The sequence below is a fragment of the Sinocyclocheilus grahami genome, unplaced genomic scaffold, assembly GCF_001515645.1.
Source record: "Sinocyclocheilus grahami isolate Dianchi unplaced genomic scaffold, SAMN03320097.WGS_v1.1 scaffold90.1, whole genome shotgun sequence".
Lineage (NCBI taxonomy): Eukaryota > Metazoa > Chordata > Actinopteri > Cypriniformes > Cyprinidae > Sinocyclocheilus > Sinocyclocheilus grahami.
Window position 1 is genome coordinate 1,446,524 of NW_015505269.1, and position 20,845 is coordinate 1,467,368.

The 20,845-nt window shown below is 36.2% G+C and overlaps 1 protein-coding gene across 1 annotated transcript in view; it reads right to left on the reverse strand.

The window, feature by feature from the left end:
* LOC107587155 (plexin-B2-like) overlaps positions 1-20,845 on the reverse strand; it is a 136,107-nt gene that overhangs the window by 64,295 nt on the left and 50,967 nt on the right. Inside the window, exon 2 of the mRNA XM_016274820.1 lies at positions 700-777. The gene's annotated coding sequence lies outside the window, so the exon portion shown is untranslated. The remainder of the gene's footprint in view (positions 1-699; positions 778-20,845) is intronic.

Sequence of the window (20,845 nt, forward strand, 5' to 3'; positions counted from 1 at the left end):
ATACACACACGTTTATATATATATATATATATATATATATATATATGGGGTGGGATGATATAAAACATGAACATTCATTTTGATATTTACTAAATTTTACATTTAACCAAAATATAAAAAAGATTAGTATTAAAATTAGCATGCATAATATCCAAAATTGGACAACACATATCCAAAATCAACCGATATGGATAAATGTCTAAAAACCCTATAGTGGCCATAAACCATTATGGTACCCATCTATTATGCCTCCTTTTTAACCTGACAAAACATCATAAAAACACAGTTCTAAAGGCATGAGATGAGACAACCATCTGGATGTATATGCACATTTTTTAATAAACATACTATAAATACTTTACTGTACAAAACAGTCACAGTCCTCACATTTCTCACAGCAGGCGGTTTTAGGTCTTGAAATTCATTGCTGAAGGTGATGAATGTGTTAAAGGACTTTTTGGATGGACGCAGCAGTGATGCTTTAAACTTCACTGTGAGAGTTTACGCCACTGACAGTCTAACAGCACGCTAAAGCGCATCACGCTGTCAGCATGCCAAAACCCTTTCGGAAAAGTTGCATCTTGGTATTTATCCCTTTTAAAGCACAACAGTAAAGCTAAGACAGAAATTAGAAGCAAAATGTAGATCCCCATTCCTTACTGCCAAACACAGTCCTACATCTCCTTATTCGCCACTTACTTTTGACTTTCCCCCACTCTCTGCCCTCCTCCGCCTCTTTTATTTCCTCTGATCCTCTTGAGTGCTGCTGCAGAAACACTACAAGACAAAAAGAAAGAACAAATGGCATTATTACAATGAAATTGACGGAAAAGCGCACACAAAAAAAAGCCAATGAGCACATTCCCAATTCTGTGCCAGGCACTCAGAAGAGGCTAAAGTCAATTATGCCTCGGCTTAGCCTATTCTGTAACCCGATTCAATGATTTAAATGCTACATTTGCAATGAAACCAATGAGAGAATTAAAAAGGCATAATTTGGACCACAATAGACTTTAAACTGCTGAATATTGACAATAAACTGAAGTACTGAGTGTGTTGTTAATGAGTGAGCAATACAGGAGGAATGATGACGGCTTGTCTATGTTACTTTGAATACCTGTGAATGTGTGTATATGTGGGTTGAATCCCATGCACGATGAACTTTGATTGGACATGGCTTATTTTTTCTAACAGTGGGTGTTGTAAACAAAAGAACAACAGAGACAGGCTTTTCCAATGCGAGTCTAATAAAGCTCACAGTATAACCGATATGAGGTAGAATTGGGGATGTCAAAAGTCCTGGAACCAAATCGATACTAAAAGAAGAATTATCGGACTCAATTTGGTACCAGACTCTTTGTGGTCAAGCCATCTGTGAGGAAAATATTGGTGTGCGGCTGTTACGAAAATTACAGTAATCTACAGCAAGAGCAGAACAGCCTGACTTAACCTAGAGAGAATGTGGTTTACAGACGAAAAACATGATGAGGGTAAACGCCAGACAGGTTTCATTAGTGCTAACGTCACAGATGAAGAGTCCCTCAAGAGTCTTAAACACACTTACACACTCGCGCTTGCTCCCTCCATGCATCAGCAGAGGAGCATTTATCCATGTATGCGGACTCACACACCTGTCTCTCTTCTCTCAGAGCGATCATTGTGTTAATAAGATGAGCTTGCATACGCCAACTCCTCTGAATCTGTGACAATGATCTGAATCAAATACTAGTAAACCAAGTACTGTATAAGGTATAATATTCTTTTTTTTATGAAACAGCAGACAACATGTGAGTGCCACCCAGTTACTATTATATCATCTTGGGAAAAAAATTACTATGCCATTGTGGAAATATAAATTTTTTGTGAAATTAAATGATACATTTTTGTGTTTTTGCAGTAATGTAAAAAAAAAAAAAAAAAACTTACAAGAGAACAGAGATAATAATAATAGCAATTATATATTCATACATAACATTTTAAAATGCTCAATCAGATTTCAGAAACTTTTTATGGATTGCATATTATTCATTAAATGGCAGTAAATTATTCATAATTTATTGATTCTCCCTAATTCTGCTTTTTTCTATTTAAAGAAAAATAATAATGTTTAGTTTCCAAAAATCCTGTGTGTGTCATACCATTTAGCTTTGACTACATTCACAATATAGAATGGCCATGTAAATGTCATGTAAATAATTTTCCAATCCAGGCTTCTGAATTTGGGGAACAGGGCAATGGTAGGTTTAAAACAAGTTAGGTGAAAAAAAAAAAAAAAAAAAAAAGGGAATCTAAAACGTAGTCAGAACACATTACCTAAAATGAGCTACCTAGATCAGTGTTTCCCAACCTTTTTTTTGTCGCGGCACCCTTTGGAAAATTTTACAAACTTGTGGCACCCTACAAAGTTAATTTTGTCACAATATTTGAATTTCTAACTTCGATATGATAATTTGAAAAGTATAGATACTCGGTACAACAGGGAAGAACTGCAGAATATAATGTCATACAGATATTTTTTATATTATTAAAAAACAATTGTCCATCAATGGTGGCAATCAATAGGCTAATTTCTAATGAAGATACCAATGTATATGACATATTTTAATGTAGGCTTTTATACATATGTAAACATTATTTAATTACCATTATAACTAGCTATCTCACAAATTTTTGCTCACTCAGTGTTTTTTTTTATTTTACAGTGGGGTAATTTTGGTGCAGTAGCACGAGATAGCTTGATTTCAAACTTTGAATTGAATAAAAAATGACAAGTAAGCAGTCAGTAATAAAATAAGAACAAATTAAGAAATTAATAATGATAGCACAAATAAAAAATAACGACAGGCCTTCGAATTAAATAAATAGCTTTTTAGTTTTTCAGGTAGGTCTAACAGTAGGGTTAAGATATTTAACTTTTTTTTTTTACCAATTATCCAAATAATGTTTAGTCCTAGAAAGCTATTATTATCAGAACATGTGAGCATAACATAACGGTTAGTAGATCAATGAATGAGAGGGCAGCGTTACCAGGGCTGCCCATGTACCACACATCATGTTACAACACAGTAGGGCTATCGCAGACAGAAACAATACTGTACTGCATCGATGTTTCCTGTCGGCTCAATTTTGAGTAGACTTTGCTCTTCCGATTCGCATGAACGGTATACGAGTGGAGCGACTGAGCGGAGCCCACAGACGCATAGAGCGTCACACCACGTGAAAGTGAAATCTGAGCGGTGAACTAATTTTCGGCAGCCGAAATTTCAGTGCATCTCTAATTATTGGCGACATCAAAAATGGATATTATATAATAGATGCTTTTTTGAATATTTTAGCAATTTAAACATTAAAAAATGATTTTTTTACACGGCACCCCGGTTGGGAAACACTGACCTAGATTACGTTACTAACTACAATTTTCAGCATGTAATCAGTAATGGCCTACAATTTGTAAGTAATCTACCCATCACTATATATCTATATTCAATAATAAATAATTTTAACAGTTAAAGTGATAGTTCACCCAAACACCCTAAAATGAAAATGATGTCATCATTTACTCACCCTCAAGTTCCAAACCTGAGTTTCTTTCTTCCGTTGAACAGAAAATAAAATATTTTAAAGAATTTTGGTAACCAAAGAGTTGACCGTATAGCCACTGACTTCCATGTAAAATGTATGTAAAAAATGCTATGGAAGTCAATGGCTACCAGCCATTTGTGTGTGTTTCACTCATGTGAGTGAGTAAATGATGACAGAATTTTAATTTTTGTGTGAACTATCCCTTTAATATTTATATTCTTTAATTGTACTAGAAATTCCACTAATTTCTATTCTCATTTCATTTCGCTGTTCTGAATATAATCGGTGTCTGCCAACATCATCCCATCAGAATGTGTGTGTGTCTATTCATTCTGATGTCTTTCACATATGCCGAGGTTGCCCTGGGCCGTTTGAGGATTTCAGAGGCTCGGTGTCAGGGGTCAAAGGGATCTGGGTGTGGGCAGAGAGGTGGGCTTGAAACGTCATGCTCTATTTCACTGCTGCCCCAATGTATGTTCTCATTCAGTGCGTGTATGTTGCCAGTCACCATCCATTTTTGGCTCCTTTGTGGACTGAGCAATGAGAAGCAGATGTGTGTAGTCGTGTTTCTGAATTCTGATCCCTTTCTGTCGCTTTCCTCAATCACACACCCACATACATGCACGTACAGGTTCATGGCCAAAAGGCAAGTCATTCTTTTTTTCTCCAGCCAATCTGCATGATCTGATCCATGCATGCAGACAAAACACACAAAAACTTTTATCAACAAACTGCACAAAGTCAAAAAAGGGGCTTTCCATAAACTCAGCGTTGAGGCATTTAGGAGCCAGCGAGCCAGAAAAAAAGCCTCTGTGAGGAACAAAGGCTGTCCATAATCAGAGCTTTTAGGCGCAAGTTGTCCAAAACATTCAGAATTTTGTTCAAAACTCGGGAGGCATGACGTGCCAGAACACGAGCGTTCCTAAAAATATTTTCCAGAGGGAAGCGGAGAGCTGTTTCAGTAATCTGTCCCGCAGCTAGAGTCGGTCCGCTCCTGGCGCACAACACAACAGTGAAAAACCCACCAAAAAACTGGCAAAAACTTCAAAACCTGCCGTTACCACTCATTAAACACACACACACACACACACACACAACGCAACCGCACGGTGCTGATTGACAGATGAAAGAAACGTCAGGGTCGGAAGTTAAAAATGCAGATCCTTTGCTGGCATTCCCTCATCCAAGCATCAATCCAATCAGATCCAGAGGGAGGAGGAGGGTGAATTGTGCTGAATGAGGGTGAGCATGATGTGATGTTGGGAAAGATCTTCAGCCAGGATGGGCTCGGAGACTCGGCTGGGAAAGTTTACGGCTGGAAGTAATGAAGAAGCCATGCACACATACAAAGAGGCAAAGCACACTGTCTGGAATCAACCACTGAACCACAAGATGACCTTTATGATCAAGAACACACACGCACACAGACGTAGTCTGCAAACAATTGTAGACCACCAAACGCTCTTTATAAACACACATATGCATAAAAACACACAACACAGATTTAAGGTTGACTCTGGAAGCACTGATGGAGCCACCACCATCTGGGATCTCACACACACACAGCCACTATGATTTGACAGATTTCACAGTATGTGTAAGTGAGGACAAAAAGGGCAGGACAGCAGGAGGTAATGTTACAACTGACACCATCAACAATTAGCGCAATACTGCCAAAGACGAAACTCAAGTGTGCTTGAGCTTCAAACCCTCACATTCAGGGAATTCCAGAGATTCTTCCAAACAGGACTTTGACCTATTGTGAGTGAACTCTGACCTTTCAGAGTAAACCTCAGATCTTTCTGAGGTGGCTTTCATTTCTCTTTCATATGATTTAAATACAGACTACACTACTGTTCAAAAGTCAAAAATATAGTAAAACAATTTTATGTTATTTTTTTATATGTATCAGACAGACAGATAGATATTTAAATAATAATTAAATGAATAAATATTCGAAAATTAATTATTTAACATTTATTTTGTGTATGTGTATTTACTAAATAATATATTTCAATATTTATAAAATTCATTCAAATATGTTAAATATAATAAAGACTAAATAAATAAAAAAAATCAATCAATCAATTCATGCATACATTTTAGATCAACATGGAAAATAAAGTGGCTGGAGTAACTGCACAGTGTCAAAACAATAGGCGAGCGTGTCCATTAACTGAATGTGCGTCACATTCCAGTGCCGCTTGATTATAATAGAGGCAATCTAGCTTGGTTTTGAATTGAGTTGTTTCGAAAACTACAGAGTGAGAACATTATCAATAATAGCTCCTGGGTCAAGACCAGCAGGTGTAAGGGGAGGGTGTAGAGACCAATTTTACAGCCTAGAATCACATTTTCTTCTGTGGAAATTCACAGAATGGGTCAGACTGAACAAAGGCACTGGCATGTTCGGTGAAAAATAGGTAAGCATCATGTAAGATCCAATTAGGCCTAATACCAAAACAATCTCAGTCTCTCTCACATCTGACCGTGTAGGAATGCAGAGGTCCATGAACCAAAAACCAGCCTCACATACAATCACAGAGCTCCATGTTTCTGGTCTCAACTAGCCACTCCATCTCTGGGGCTTATGGCTCCCAGGCACTGAAACCCTAAGCCGCACACATGCACGCACGCACGCACACACACACACACAGTGACAAATGCGATATTAACTGCAGCAAGACTTCATGAAGCTACCGCATGGTTCAGAGACCATGTTTTTACAGGTGGATGTGTGTGAGAACGTGATAACAGTGAGCAGCACACACATTCACAGACCCTGTTGACCTGTGAGGACACGACTGAGCATGTAACAGCCGACGGCTAGCGATGTATCATTTTGCACTTTTGGTCTTGTTTTCCAGTAAGTACAACATTCTACACACTCTTAAAACAAGATAAACTTGTATTAAACATTAAGGCTTTTTTATTTTAAAATGTATTCAGCAAAGATGCATTAAAATCAAAATCAAAGATCAAAAGTGACATTTAGAATGTTTAAAAAAAAGATTGGTCACACTTTATTTTAAAGGGTTAGTTCACCCAAAAATGAAAATTACCCCATGATTTACTTACCCTCAAGCCATCCTAGATGTATATGACTTTCTTCTTTCAGACGAATACAATTGGAATTATATTAAAAAAAACATCCTTGCTCTTCTAGAATATATATTTGAATTTGAGACTTTAGTCTTTGCAACTTTACAGATCTTCTTTATGCACCAAGAGCTTGTAACACTACAAAGAGAAAGGAAAAATTGAAATCACATCATATGACCCCTTTAAGGTTTATAAAGTTGTAAATATGGATATTTTTCTAACAAACGCATCGCGTCGCTTCAGAAGGCCATTATTAACCCCCTGGAGCCGTGTGGACTTGTTTTATAATGGATTGGTTCAATTTTTTGGACTTAAAATTTTGGGCTACCATCCACTCCCATTATAAAGCTTGGAAGAGCCAGGATGTTTTTTAATATAACTCCAACTGTATTCGTCTGAAAGAAGAATGTCATATACTCCTAGGATGGCTTGAAGGAGAGTAAATCATGGGGTAATTTTCATTTTTGGGTGAACTATCCCTTTAAGGTTTAATTCTCGCTATTAACAAACCATTAACTATGACTTTTGCCTCAATAAACTCCTACTTTGCTGCTTATTAATAGTTCGTAAGGTAGTTGTGAAGTTTAGGTATTGGGTGGGATTAGGGATGTACAATATGGTCATGCAGAATATGTGCTTTATAAGTATTAATAAACAGCCAATATGATAATAATAGGCATGCTAATAAGCAACTAGTTAATAGTGAGAATTGGTCCCTATACTAAAGTGTAACCAAAAGATTTCTGTTTCAAATAAATGCTGTTCTTTTGAACTTCTAATTCATCAAAAAAAAAAAAAAACATTGTTACACAAAACTAAGCAGCAGAACTATTTTCAACATTAATGATAATACGAAGAAATGTTTCTTAACCATGAAATCAGCATATTAGAATGATACTGAAAATTCAGCTTTTCCATTACAGGAATGAATTACATTTTAACATTAAAACAGTTATTTTAAATTTCAATAATATTTCAAAATATTACTGTTTACTGTATTTTTGATCAAATAAATGCAGCCTTGGTGAGCCATACTTTTGAACGGTAGTGTAGTCAGTTTTCAAAAAAACAAAAATTTAATAAAATATTACATATAGTATAATATAAATGATTTTTAAATACTACATATTTAGAAATTGCTTTTATATATTCAATTTTTATTTTTATTTTTTGCAGTGTATGGCATACCAGCAAGAGACTTTTACGGGAAGGAATGGTCTGACGTTTATTCTCAGAAACAAACGCACCATAAAACAACATTCTACTGACTAAGCAACCCCCCGACACAAACATCAATAATAAGCACTGTTGATCCATGGAGAGTGGTTTCTGTATGCGAATATGTGAGGGCACAACACCCATGGCAAAATGGCAAAGTAAACTGGTGGCATATGGGAACTGGGGCATTAAAGACTCCTATCAAGACATGCCATCTGAGACTAAAAGAGCGAGAGATGGAGGGAAAAAAAAAAAAAAAGAAGAGAGAGAGACTGGGCCAGGCTCCAATGATACCCGCTTTCTCACACACCCACTGCAAAGCTCGAGGCTGGAAAGAGCTGGCAGCATTGCTCAGGAACCTGCTCCCATGGCAACAACAACCCAGAACCTTGCGACTCTAGCACCTGAGTGAGACGACACGGTTTAACACGAGAGGACAACGAGCCTGAGACCTGGGACCGGTGCGGAGAGAGTAACCGACAGTCAAATACTTTTCAATATCGCTTGTGTGAAGATGAGGATAAGGAATAGTGTGAGCGTGTGTGCATTTTTGGAGGGCATTCAGAAAGCAATTCTGAAAATAAAACGCTTGATGGTACACATGGAAATGCTTCACAGCAGAGAAAGCTATTTAATTTCATATGAGAGAGACACACTGAAAATTGAGCGAGAGAGGAGTTAGTAAGAGTGTGCACGCGTGTGTGTAAAAGGAATTATAGGGCAGCAAAAAAACATTTCCGTATCCATTTCTCGTGAAATGGCGGCTGACGGCGCTTCACACGGGTTGACTAGGTGAGGAGTCTTCGCTTTTGTTTAAGCGGTGACACCCAACCATGGCTCATAGCACACGCTAACCACCATCCCTACTCTGCTGTCAAGCAACGCACACCGCATACTATCTGTTAAACACATGTTCTCCTCACCGCACTTATAAAAAAAAAATTTTTTTAAAAATTTTAAAAGAGAACATGTCAACTGGCACCTTTCCCTGGTACAAAAGGGCTGTATTAAAAACGTGTTGTAGAGAAAATTCTTTCATTACTCATTCACCCTCATTTTATTGCAAATCTGTATGACTATCTTTCTTCTGTGGAACACTAAACAAAACTATTTGTAATCAAATTGCATCAGAAGACGTGAAATACAGTAACTGAGTCAGATCTGTTGCTAGGGGCAGCCGATATGAGCAAAATCTTATATCATTGAGTTTGACACCAAAGAAATTTCATCATTCTATTAAAAACTAATACTAGCCTAAATAATAATAATAATAAAACTCAAGCTCACTGAAGTCAAGTAAATAGTCAGCAATTAAAAAATAATAATAAACTAATTACAAGCAATAGGACAAAAAAAAAAAAAATAGTAGAGCAAATAAATAAGAAATGTTACATACATTGTATAAAGTAATTAAATGTATAAAACACTGCATATTCTTCACTGTGTAAATTAAATATATATTTCTTCAAGTTACAAAAGTGATTCAGTCAAGAGCAGTGAGAATGTTTCTCTCTTCTGTTGTTTGATTAACATGAATGACAGACAGCAGGAATATTAGACTGCTGTCACTTTAAGAGCTGTCCCGATCCAATATACTGTCACACATGTGTTTTCTTTCTCAGCTGTTTGCTTTCACTTAAAGGGGTCATATGATGTGATTTAAATTTTTCCTTTCTCTTTGAAGTGTTACAAGCTCTTGGTGCATAAAGAAGATCTGTGAAGTTGCAAAGACTAAAGTCTCAAATCCAAAGAGATATTCTTTATAAAAGTTAAGAGTCAACCACGCCTACCTAAAACGGCTCGTTCTAACACGCCCCCACATGTCTACATCATGATGTGGGAAGATTTGCATAACGCCGCCCAAATGTTCACGCAAAGAATGAAGGCGTAACTTTTATTCTCGCTGTAGTATTGTTGCTGCCGCCATGTCGTGAAGACATTGTGTGTTTTGTTGTGTTTGGCCTTCCAAAAGATGGACGATATACGCTTCGTCATGCCTAGAGCTGATCCATGTTGGTCGCTGAGGGAATACATCAACTTCGTGCTGTGGATCGCCAGATCGGCTTTCACCGTGGACGAAGTGGAGTTCAGCCCGGGGTCGTCACATGTGGTTGCTGTAAGCCCGCCGGCAGCTCCTTCGTCGAATCCGCCGGCCGCGCCGTTCTCAAGCCCGTCCGCCTGCCACCGCTCACTCTAGGCCGCCATGTGTTTCGTTGTGAAAGCAAAACTACTTTGTTTGGTCTTCCAGAAGAGGACACACTAGAAATCAGTGGTTAAGTTGTATTTGCAACACTGTTCCAGAACAGTTCAACCCAAATATTCATTTGTGTGCAGCACATTTTATGGAGGACTGTTTCCTGATCCTGGAAGAGTAGACTACAATGCCGGCTGTTCTGACTCAAAGACTGTAAGTACGTTTTCATTTAAAGGATTTGCCATTGATGAAACAATGTACAGTATGTGGAAAATAATGTGTTTTTTGAACTTTAAACCACATAAACACATTTCATTACACCAAATACACAAAATGTTCTTTTTAGCAACATCATATGTTTATGACCTCTTTAAAACCTAAATTACTGCGTATATGAGGACACTTGCAAAGACATTTTGGCATACAAGTGTGTGCATTTAACCATTCAAGACCTATAAAGCGGCAAAAATAACTTCATTCAATACTCCCGCACTCTATGAGCAGCATCTTCACATGCGCTCACCTCTCTGAAACAGCCTCTCAGCATGTGCATATAGAGAAATAAGTTCTCTTTTGCTGCCGATTGCATTTCGGCAGCTTAAAATCACTTGTTTTTAATCCACTAAGATTAAAAAACGCTTGGCAAATTATAAATTTTCGTGAATACATAGCACAGCAACATCACATGAGCGTGTAACTATGATAGAGACAATAGCCCAAAATCTCTACAGGTTAATCGTGTCTACCAGTATTTCGCCCAAACTTATCTGTCTAAACAATCTTCATGTTTTTGTTTTTTTTACTATTTTTAACTATAATGATTTTTTTCAAAGGTTAACAGAACACAAAAAACTGACATTGTATGAAAAAAAGGGCTACATGAACATTCTTCAAAACATCTCCATTTGTGTTCCACTGAAAAAAAAACACAGCATTTGGGTTTGGAACAGCACAAGGGTGAATAAAGACTGAATTTTCATTTTTTGGGGGTGAACTGATCCGTTAAGGCTGGTAGATGTGGGAATTTGAAGCAGATGTGTTTTCATTTCCTGTATTTTATTTTCATTGGCGAGTTTCTTTTCGAGATCCTGATCAGGATCCAATACACACGTTCGGTCTTGCTTGACAGGTATGCAGAGTAGAAGGAAACCCAACAACTCGTAAAAAGTCTATTCCATCAGCAGGTACTCAATTTATCTTTGAAATGAGCTGGAAAAGAATCATTTGTGGGACTGATTGAGTGAAATTTGAGAGTAGGTATGTTTAGACTACTAGCTAAAACAAACTGGCATTCGGAAGCAGTTTTAAGCATGTTTATTTGTACATTGACAGAACAGACATGTTTCTAGTGCTTGTCAATCAGTTATTTCTGGGGTGAAAAAACAAATATAGCCAGCCTGTTAGCATTAGTCTGAACTCATTTCTACTTCCACTGCTTAAAATAGTTCCTGACAGCAACATATTTCTGTCAGCATTCATATTTAAGTGAACGAACAAAGTTAAATAAACGTGATCTGCTATGTCATATTTCCAGATGCATCAAATAATATTTAATCATAACATACGCTAACATGAACCTCCCTCGGGCAGTAAGACTCTGAAATGCTGTTTGCAGATCAGTTTTAGATCAAAACTCTGACTAGACAGTTTACTTGGCCATCTAAACTGATCTTGAACATCAAAAAAGGCCTAGAGATGAAAAATCGTAATGCATTCCAGCCCTTGAAACCCTTGACCTAGTAATTTTGCTTGGAAAATCTGATCTATATCTGAGTAGAGTATGTAAACAACAAGTAAGGGTGGCCATGAGAACATTTCAATCATTTGTGTGGGCTGTTTAGTTTTAAATATGAAATGGGCTGCCAGTACATAGTCAAGAAAGTACAAAAAAATATAATTAAGGAAAAAAATGTGACATTAGGTTATACAAACTCTGACCTTTTCGTTTTCAAAGTAAACATTCAGAACAGCCATATGAACTTAAATAACATGGCCTGTAATGGATTTCACATTGAACTCTTAACGTCTTACAAAATCACTCTGTCGTTTCACCAGATCTCTGCATGACTTTCCAGAAATGTCTACTGCGTAAGGCCATATGCTCTAGAAACAAACACACACAGATGGTCAATAGGCAACAGAAGGGCTCGCTACCCTTTTCCCACAAACTATGTTCTCTTCCATCTGCCGCAAAAAAATAAGGTTTACAGGTGGCAAAATTTTCTCGTCAGCTCTATTTTGGATCATGTTTGGTGAATGATCATGTCTGGTGTGGTAATGCCCTCTGAGCTTTCCTGTGGTGCAGAAATAAGCCTTCTTCATTATGATCATTTACACAGAACAGGCAGAAACTTTCTCTGTTTCCTCTGAAGCACTATACATCTTTGATATTTGCAGAGAACACCCTCATCTGCCTTTTTTCAGTTGACAAACAGAACAAAGCAAGCGCAGAATAATCAACCTTAAATATAGAAACTGGTAATCATTAGCATCTTTACCTGAGACGCACCATGGCAGAACTCAACTAAAGCATAAAAAGAAAGATCCCACATACAACAATTCATCCCTAGCAGGTAATATATGACCAATCCACATAAAAATATTTTTATAATCACAATGAGAGCAATTTTATGTCACAAAAGTTATTTTTGACCACATATTCAACACAAAAATAAGTAACAATACTCAGATCACAACTTTAGCACCCACAATATCCATCTATAGTGGAGCTTTAATTGGTGTGATGAACCACAAGAATTTTAGCAGCGTCATAAACCCACAGCTAAAAAAAAAAACAAAGAATGTGATTTTATGGAGTAATTTTATTTGAGTAAATAAACATATTATTTTAAAATATAATACAAAATAATAATAAAAACAAATTTAAAAAAATAATAATAATAATACAAATAAGAAAAATTTACAATTTAAAAAATAAATAATAATAATAATAATAAAATAAAATATCTTCGTTCAGCTCTTTTTGGTTAGTGAGTCAGATGGATTTAGTAACCACTCTAAAAAATAATAAAAAAATAAATCTAAAAATAATGCCTCAGTCTCTCTTTTTTTTTTTTTTTTTTAATCAGACTACACTGGTCGCGCTGTATGCATGTTGTTGCATTCAATAAAAGGATGAGCAGTCTATCTATTGTCTAATGTTTTTATGCTCAATTCAGAGTGAAATAAAAAAATAAAATTAAGCAGCAAGTCTTCCCATTTGCACCCCCATAAATGTAAAGACAAGCTCTGCTACTGATCCACATTCTCTTAGAGTATTCCATGGACCGGATACTAGATACTTGAATAACTCTAGCTGGAGGAAAAGCCTCAGGCAACTGAACAGAGGCTTCCAGGAAGGCCAGCCCTCTGCTCTGCACATTAACTGACCTGGATTCTGTGAGCACTGATGGCAGAACTAAGTCTGATGCTGCTTAGAGACTTTTTTGGGGTTTATTGGTCCAGATTGGAGCATAATAACGCTTGGCCTAACCCTATTTTAGGCCAGACACTGAAGAGAGTCTAGAATTGGAAGCCATGGCCTTTAAAAGGATCCTTACTTGGGTCATATTTCCTGTCCCAAGGGGGAAAGGCATGTAATACATTTGAATTGAGTGAGGCACAGCGAGGAGATGTGGTACCTGACAGAAAACAATCCAACGGCCTGGGGCATTAAATGAGTTCAGCAGACACTGGCGGAAATAAAATGTGGCTCCTCACGTGCTCCCCGTGTGCAGTATGCTTTATCACAGAAAGGAAACGATCCTTGTCTTCATTTCCTGCCTGGAGTGTAGCACTCGCCTCATACCTAGAATTTGGTGCGGAATAAATTAGGAAGTTGATCTAAAATCATTCTGAATGTTGTCCTAGAATATAAAAGCCCACTTTGGGATGGTGGAGATATGTAAAATGTTTATCAATGCAGAACGAGCAGTGAGCGATGTAAAATTGTATATAGAAATTAATGACAGTTTTGTTTATATACGTTTAATTTAAACTGCAACACAAAATTCAATATGGTAACCAGCTCATTTAGACTCTCGATAGCACAAAACTGAAGCATTAGCGGCAAAGTTGTGCTAGCATGTTCCACATGTCCTTTGTGTGTCTGGAAAATGACTGTACACAAGAGAGGCGGGAAAAACCATATAAAATGCCCTCAAGATTTTCATGAATATTGTTTAGTCACAGATGTTTTGGAAATTACACTCTTTTCTAATGAAGGGTGTGACTGCTTGTTTCCTGAAGGGGAAGGCTGTGTCTCTTGATTACAGGCATAATTATAATTACTCAAACTTTAGAAAAACGCAAGGACGAATTTGACTCTTAGATGGACATTTTAATTAGACCACACTTTTTTTGCTGTGTAAGTACAAACTAATGAGCCACCTCACTGTTTACTGCCTACATAGGCTACAACCTTGTACAACAGCACGCTAAATGAAATGTTCCTCATACTTGACTGATTTCAAACACTTGACATTGGCAACAACTCTGCATGTTATATAAATACACACAATGCCTTTCATTAAGCACACAAGAGATTCAATTCACAGTTGATTCCATTTGTTTACTGTTAGCATCTTGCTAAGCTAACAACAGAGTTTTCTAAGTACTGAATGTGTTGCAAAGCATACTGAGATCTTCTAATATGCCAAGGATGCATATAATACTGCCTCTGAATTGTTCAATCTTATAAGGCTTGAGCTTTTGTGTCATAAGTATCCTAAAACGCTGTCTATCCCTGCTAAAAAAAACAATAGACACCATTACAGAATTTGTAATGGTTTTACTGGTTATAATGGGACCTGTATTGGTTTTAATGGGAACTGTAATGGACCCTTTGGGTTTCTACTGGTAATTGGTCGCCTTCTATTTGTGGCTTGTAAAAACCAATAAATCTTAATGGAATATGTGGGGTTTTCTGTTACGAAAAACACACTACAGAAAACAATTTTTAATAGTTCTAATGGTTAAAAGTTGATGGTTTGTAATGTTTGTAATGGTATTTGTAGTAGAAACCATTAGAATTTTCTGTGATGGTTTCTATTGTTTTTTTCAGCAGGGTAGGCAGCTAACTAGGTTTTGAGAAAAATCCCACACAAACGGACATTAAAAATCAAGTAAAGCACCTTATTATGAACATTAACTTCGCTAATGACCTTTTAAAGCAACTTTTTTCATAATTATATACGAGGCTAATGTCAATGTGCATGGGTGGGGGTGAATGAAGAGGTGTAAACAGTAATTTACATACACAAACACATGTATTTCAAATACACCCACATTTACAAACTCTCTTAACCACGGTAACCAACAAGTCTTGATGCCATTACGCTCTTCTGGGCATGACAGAGGCTCTTATGCCAAGCAGTCACACATGCCTTGTCACAGAGAAAGAGAGAGATGATAGAAAGGAAAATTCACCATCACGTGGGTCTCAACTCCAAGAACAATAGTTCAGATCTAAAACAGGAGTTCAAAGAGGTCTTGGGGGTTTAAATTAGAGATCTTAATGTATTTGATACATGCACCATGACTTAATAAAAAAAGATTGTATTGACATATTTACTATATAATTTAACAATCTGAATGTAAATGTGAAGTTAAGGCATTAAATAAAAACATAACATTTGGAAAACCAATGAAAAGAGATGCATTTGCATATTTTAAAGGGTGTTGGAGATTGCCTCAGTACGACGACAGTAAGTCAGCCCTGTCACGCAACACCGGCCACGGCGGTCAGCCCCTAACCCAATTAATTTTGACTTCACTTTCATGTTCCAAACATGAAAGAACTTGAGTGAAAGAGAGGGAGAGCAACAGAGCTCCATAACAGACATACTGGAAATGTTGAGGAGTATGACAATGACACAGACTCACTTCTGAGAGCCAATATATAGTGGGGTCTGAGACCAACATCTGAGACCACTAGTGAAAATGCTTCTATTTTGCTATGCTATAATATAAAATAATATGATATAATATGATATGTGACCCTGGACCACAAAACCAGTCATAAGGGTCAATTTTTCTAAATTGAAATTTATATATCATCTGAAAGCTGAATAAATAAGCTTTCCATTGATGTGTGGTTTGTTAGGACAATATTTGGATGAGATACAACTATTTGAAAATCTGGAATCTGAGGGTGCAAGAAATCAAAATAGAGAAAATCGCCTTTAAAGTTGTCTAAATGAAGTTCTTAGCAATGCATATTACTAATCAGAAATTAAGTTTTAATATATTTACGGTAGGAAATTTACAAAATATCTTCATGGAACAGGATCTTTACTTAATATCCAAATGATTTTTGGCATTAAAAAAAATCTATAATTTTGACCCATACAATGCATTTTTGGCTAATGCTACAAATATATCCCAACGACTTAAGAGACGTATCCCAGGGTCACATACAATATAATAATATATACTATAATATAATATATAATAAAAACAAACATTATGATGTAAGTGAATACATTTTATTAAAAATGTAGCCTATTGCATTATTTATTTTACATCATGATGCTTGTTTTTTAATTGACTGATTATAATATAATTATATTAATTATATTTAAAGGGTCATGATGAAACCCCGTTTCAGCACTGGTTAGTTCTCACCACAGTTTTAAAAAATGCTAAAAAAGTGGCCGTGGTGCACAGCGGAGCAGAGGGGGAAGAGGGGAGACAGACAACACACACAGCTTCGCGTTCAGACAGTTTCATTTCGCTCCCATTAAGTTAAAAACACAAATAAATGCACAGCCATTTGCACTCTGCATCAAAAACATATATATGACCTCGCTGTTGCACCTCTGAGAACTTTTAAGGCTTATTCTGTGGCGTTTATATAAGCTTTTTGATGGGTGTCACAGAGCTGTAAAAACGGTTATGCTCACCAAGTGAATGAATCGCGTTTGTGCCGAACTCTTATTACAAAGCAAAAACAAACACTCTTCTTCGATCCATGAATGTTTCTCTCAGTTAATGTACGCAGTCTCACAGTCTGAAACGTCTGTCATAGCAAATCAACACATGCTGTTGGGAATAATTAAGCGAAGCTGTCTTCTCATAGGATAAGAACACGCAGTCTCATGAATAATTTAATAGACACCGACGCGTCATCGATGTACTATAGTCCATTGCCTCGTCACTAATTGTGATGTCAACACGACGTAGATTTTAAATCTGGAAGATGAAAATAGCGCAAAAAAACTTAAAATGAACCCGTTTTCTCCAACAGTTAAAATTATCGGATGCTAACATTGTCTTCTATGATGTGCAACACAAACACCTCTGCTAAAATCTCAGAAAAAGTAGTCTGGGGTTTCATGACCCTTTAAAGACGACAGTAAGTCAGCCCTGTCACGCAACACCGGCCACGGCGGTCAGACCCTAACCCAATTAATTTTGACTTCACTTTCATGTTCCAAACATGAAAGAACTTGAGTGAAAGAGAGGGAGAGCAACAGAGCTCCATAACAGACATACTGGAAATGTTGAGGAGTATGACAATGACACAGACTCACTTCTGAGAGCCAATATATAGTGGGGTCTGAGACCAACATCTGAGACCACTAGTGAAAATGCTTCTATTTTGCTATGCTATAATATAAAATAATATGATATAATATGATATGTGACCCTGGACCACAAAACCAGTCATAAGGGTCAATTTTTCTAAATTGAAATTTATATATCATCTGAAAGCTGAATAAATAAGCTTTCCATTGATGTGTGGTTTGTTAGGACAATATTTGGATGAGATACAACTATTTGAAAATCTGGAATCTGAGGGTGCAAAAAATCAAAATAGAGAAAATCGCCTTTAAAGTTGTCTAAATGAAGTTCTTAGCAATGCATATTACTAATCAGAAATTAAGTTTTAATATATTTACGGTAGGAAATTTACAAAATATCTTCATGGAACAGGATCTTTACTTAATATCCAAATGATTTTTGGCATTAAAAAAAATCTATAATTTTGACCCATACAATGCATTTTTGGCTAATGCTACAAATATATCCCAACGACTTAAGAGACGTATCCCAGGGTCACATACAATATAATAATATATACTATAATATAATATATAATAAAAACAAACATTATGATGTAAGTGAATACATTTTATTAAAAATGTAGCCTATTGCATTATTTATTTTACATCATGATGCTTGTTTTTTAATTGACTGATTATAATATAATTATATTAATTATATTTAAAGGGTCATGATGAAACCCCGTTTCAGCACTGGTTAGTTCTCACCACAGTTTTAAAAAATGCTAAAAAAGTGGCCGTGGTGCACAGCGGAGCAGAGGGGGAAGAGGGGAGACAGACAACACACACAGCTTCGCGTTCAGACAGTTTCATTTCGCTCCCATTAAGTTAAAAACACAAATAAATGCACAGCCATTTGCACTCTGCATCAAAAACATATATATGACCTCGCTGTTGCACCTCTGAGAACTTTTAAGGCTTATTCTGTGGCGTTTATATAAGCTTTTTGATGGGTGTCACAGAGCTGTAAAAACGGTTATGCTCACCAAGCGAATGAATCGCGTTTGTGCCGAACTCTTATTACAAAGCAAAAACAAACACTCTTCTTCGATCCATGAATGTTTCTCTCAGTTAATGTACGCAGTCTCACAGTCTGAAACGTCTGTCATAGCAAATCAACACATGCTGTTGGGAATAATTAAGCGAAGCTGTCTTCTCATAGGATAAGAACACGCAGTCTCATGAATAATTTAATAGACACCGACGCGTCATCGATGTACTATAGTCCATTGCCTCGTCACTAATTGTGATGTCAACACGACGTAGATTTTAAATCTGGAAGATGAAAATAGCGCAAAAAAACTTAAAATGAACCCGTTTTCTCCAACAGTTAAAATTATCGGATGCTAACATTGTCTTCTATGATGTGCAACACGAACACCTCAGCTAAAATCTCAGAAAAAGTACCCTTTGTGTATTAAATTAAAGACCCTTTAATTTTCACGTTATGAAAATGTATTAAATTATATTATAAAGAAATATTAAAAACAATTTATGTAAAACTGTAATATTGATGTAAAAATGATATTATATATTATATTATAAATTAATATAATTTCAACTTTTCACTGACATTGTTATGCTGATAATATGATAATGAATAAAAATAATACATTAAAATATATTATAATATATAAAAAACATTAAAAAAAACAAACATTATGATGCAAAATAAATACATTAATTTCATTCATTCATGCTGTATTATAATATAATAATATATATTATATAATATATACATGAATATTTCCTATTTATTTAACTTTTCAATTTACATTTACACTACGCCAAAATCCTAAAACCGCACATTTTCAAGTGTAAATTACATTTTCCTTTTTTCCCCTTTTCTCTATTCAACTTTTAAAATCACCAGATGATCTCTGTTAAATGAGCAGTTCTGTGTCGGACAGCTGGGGAGGTAGGTCAGTTTCTGACTCCGTGTTGACATCAAATCAACAGCAGCAACCTGAATCCGCCCTTCTCCTACCCAGAATTCTCTTCTGCACTTAAGAGTTAGTTTGTGTGAGGCCTTTCTGAGATGTTTTAAAATCAATAGGTCAAGGTTTTGGTGAACTGGATGTTCAGAGGAAAAAGCCTGTCATGCCTGAGAGGACAGGAAGTGCAGAAATGATCCGCAGCATAATGCCTCATGGCCCAGTGAGGAGTGAGAGCGAACTCTGCCAGAGAGAGAGAAATTACCACATAGCTCCTACAAAACCCTACAAATTAAAGAAAACTAACTGAGATAAGACACACATGCCGTACAGAGATTGGACTTTTTAGAGGGAAAGAGAAAATGAGAAAGGGATAAAGAACTAGGCAGATTGTTGAAAAATTATATATAATAAAAACATTAAAGAAAGAGAGAACAAAAGGAGAGATAATAGGAAGAGTATTATGCCAGCTTTAAACCTTCAGGTTCAGACTGATGACCTTTGGTTTGGTTTCGCACGATTTTGTTTGCTTTTGTTTGTTTCTATCAGATTCGCTTCAGTTTTGTTTGGTTTCATCTGGTATGTTTGCTTTTGTTTGTTTCCGGGTTGGTTTCGTCTGCTTTTGTTTGATTCCATTCAGTTTTGTTTTGTTTTGTTAGGTCTCATCTGGTTTCACCTGATTTTCTTTGCTTTGTTTTCATTTGTTTTTGTTTACTTTGGTTTTGCTTAGTTTTGTTTGGTTTCACCAGTCTTCATTCAATTAATTTTGTTTTGTTTTCTTTTTGTTTGGTTTAATCTGGCTTTGTTTTTTCATTCGGATACGTTATATTTAATTTAGTCTGTTTTCGTTTGGTTTTGTTTGGTTTGACCTTGATTAATTTGCTTTCATTTGGACTCGTTCAACTTTGTTTTGTCTATTTTAATTTGGATTTGCCTGGTTTTGTTTGTTTAATTCAGACTCGTTTAATTTTGTTTTGTCAGTTTTTGTTTGGTTTCACTTGGTTTCATTTGCTTTGACTTGTTTTGCTTGGTATCATGTGCTTTCATTTGTTTAATTCAGATTAGCCCAGCCCTACCGCAAGGCACCACAAAAAAGCAGCAAACAGTAAATATTTACGCAATAACTATTTACAATTGGTAGTAATGCACCAAAATAATGTGTTTTTACCAATCACCAAAATAACTTTTTGGTAATTCAATTTGGGTAATTGAACTCCTTATGCTATTCAGGGTGTTGTGTCTTCAAGTGA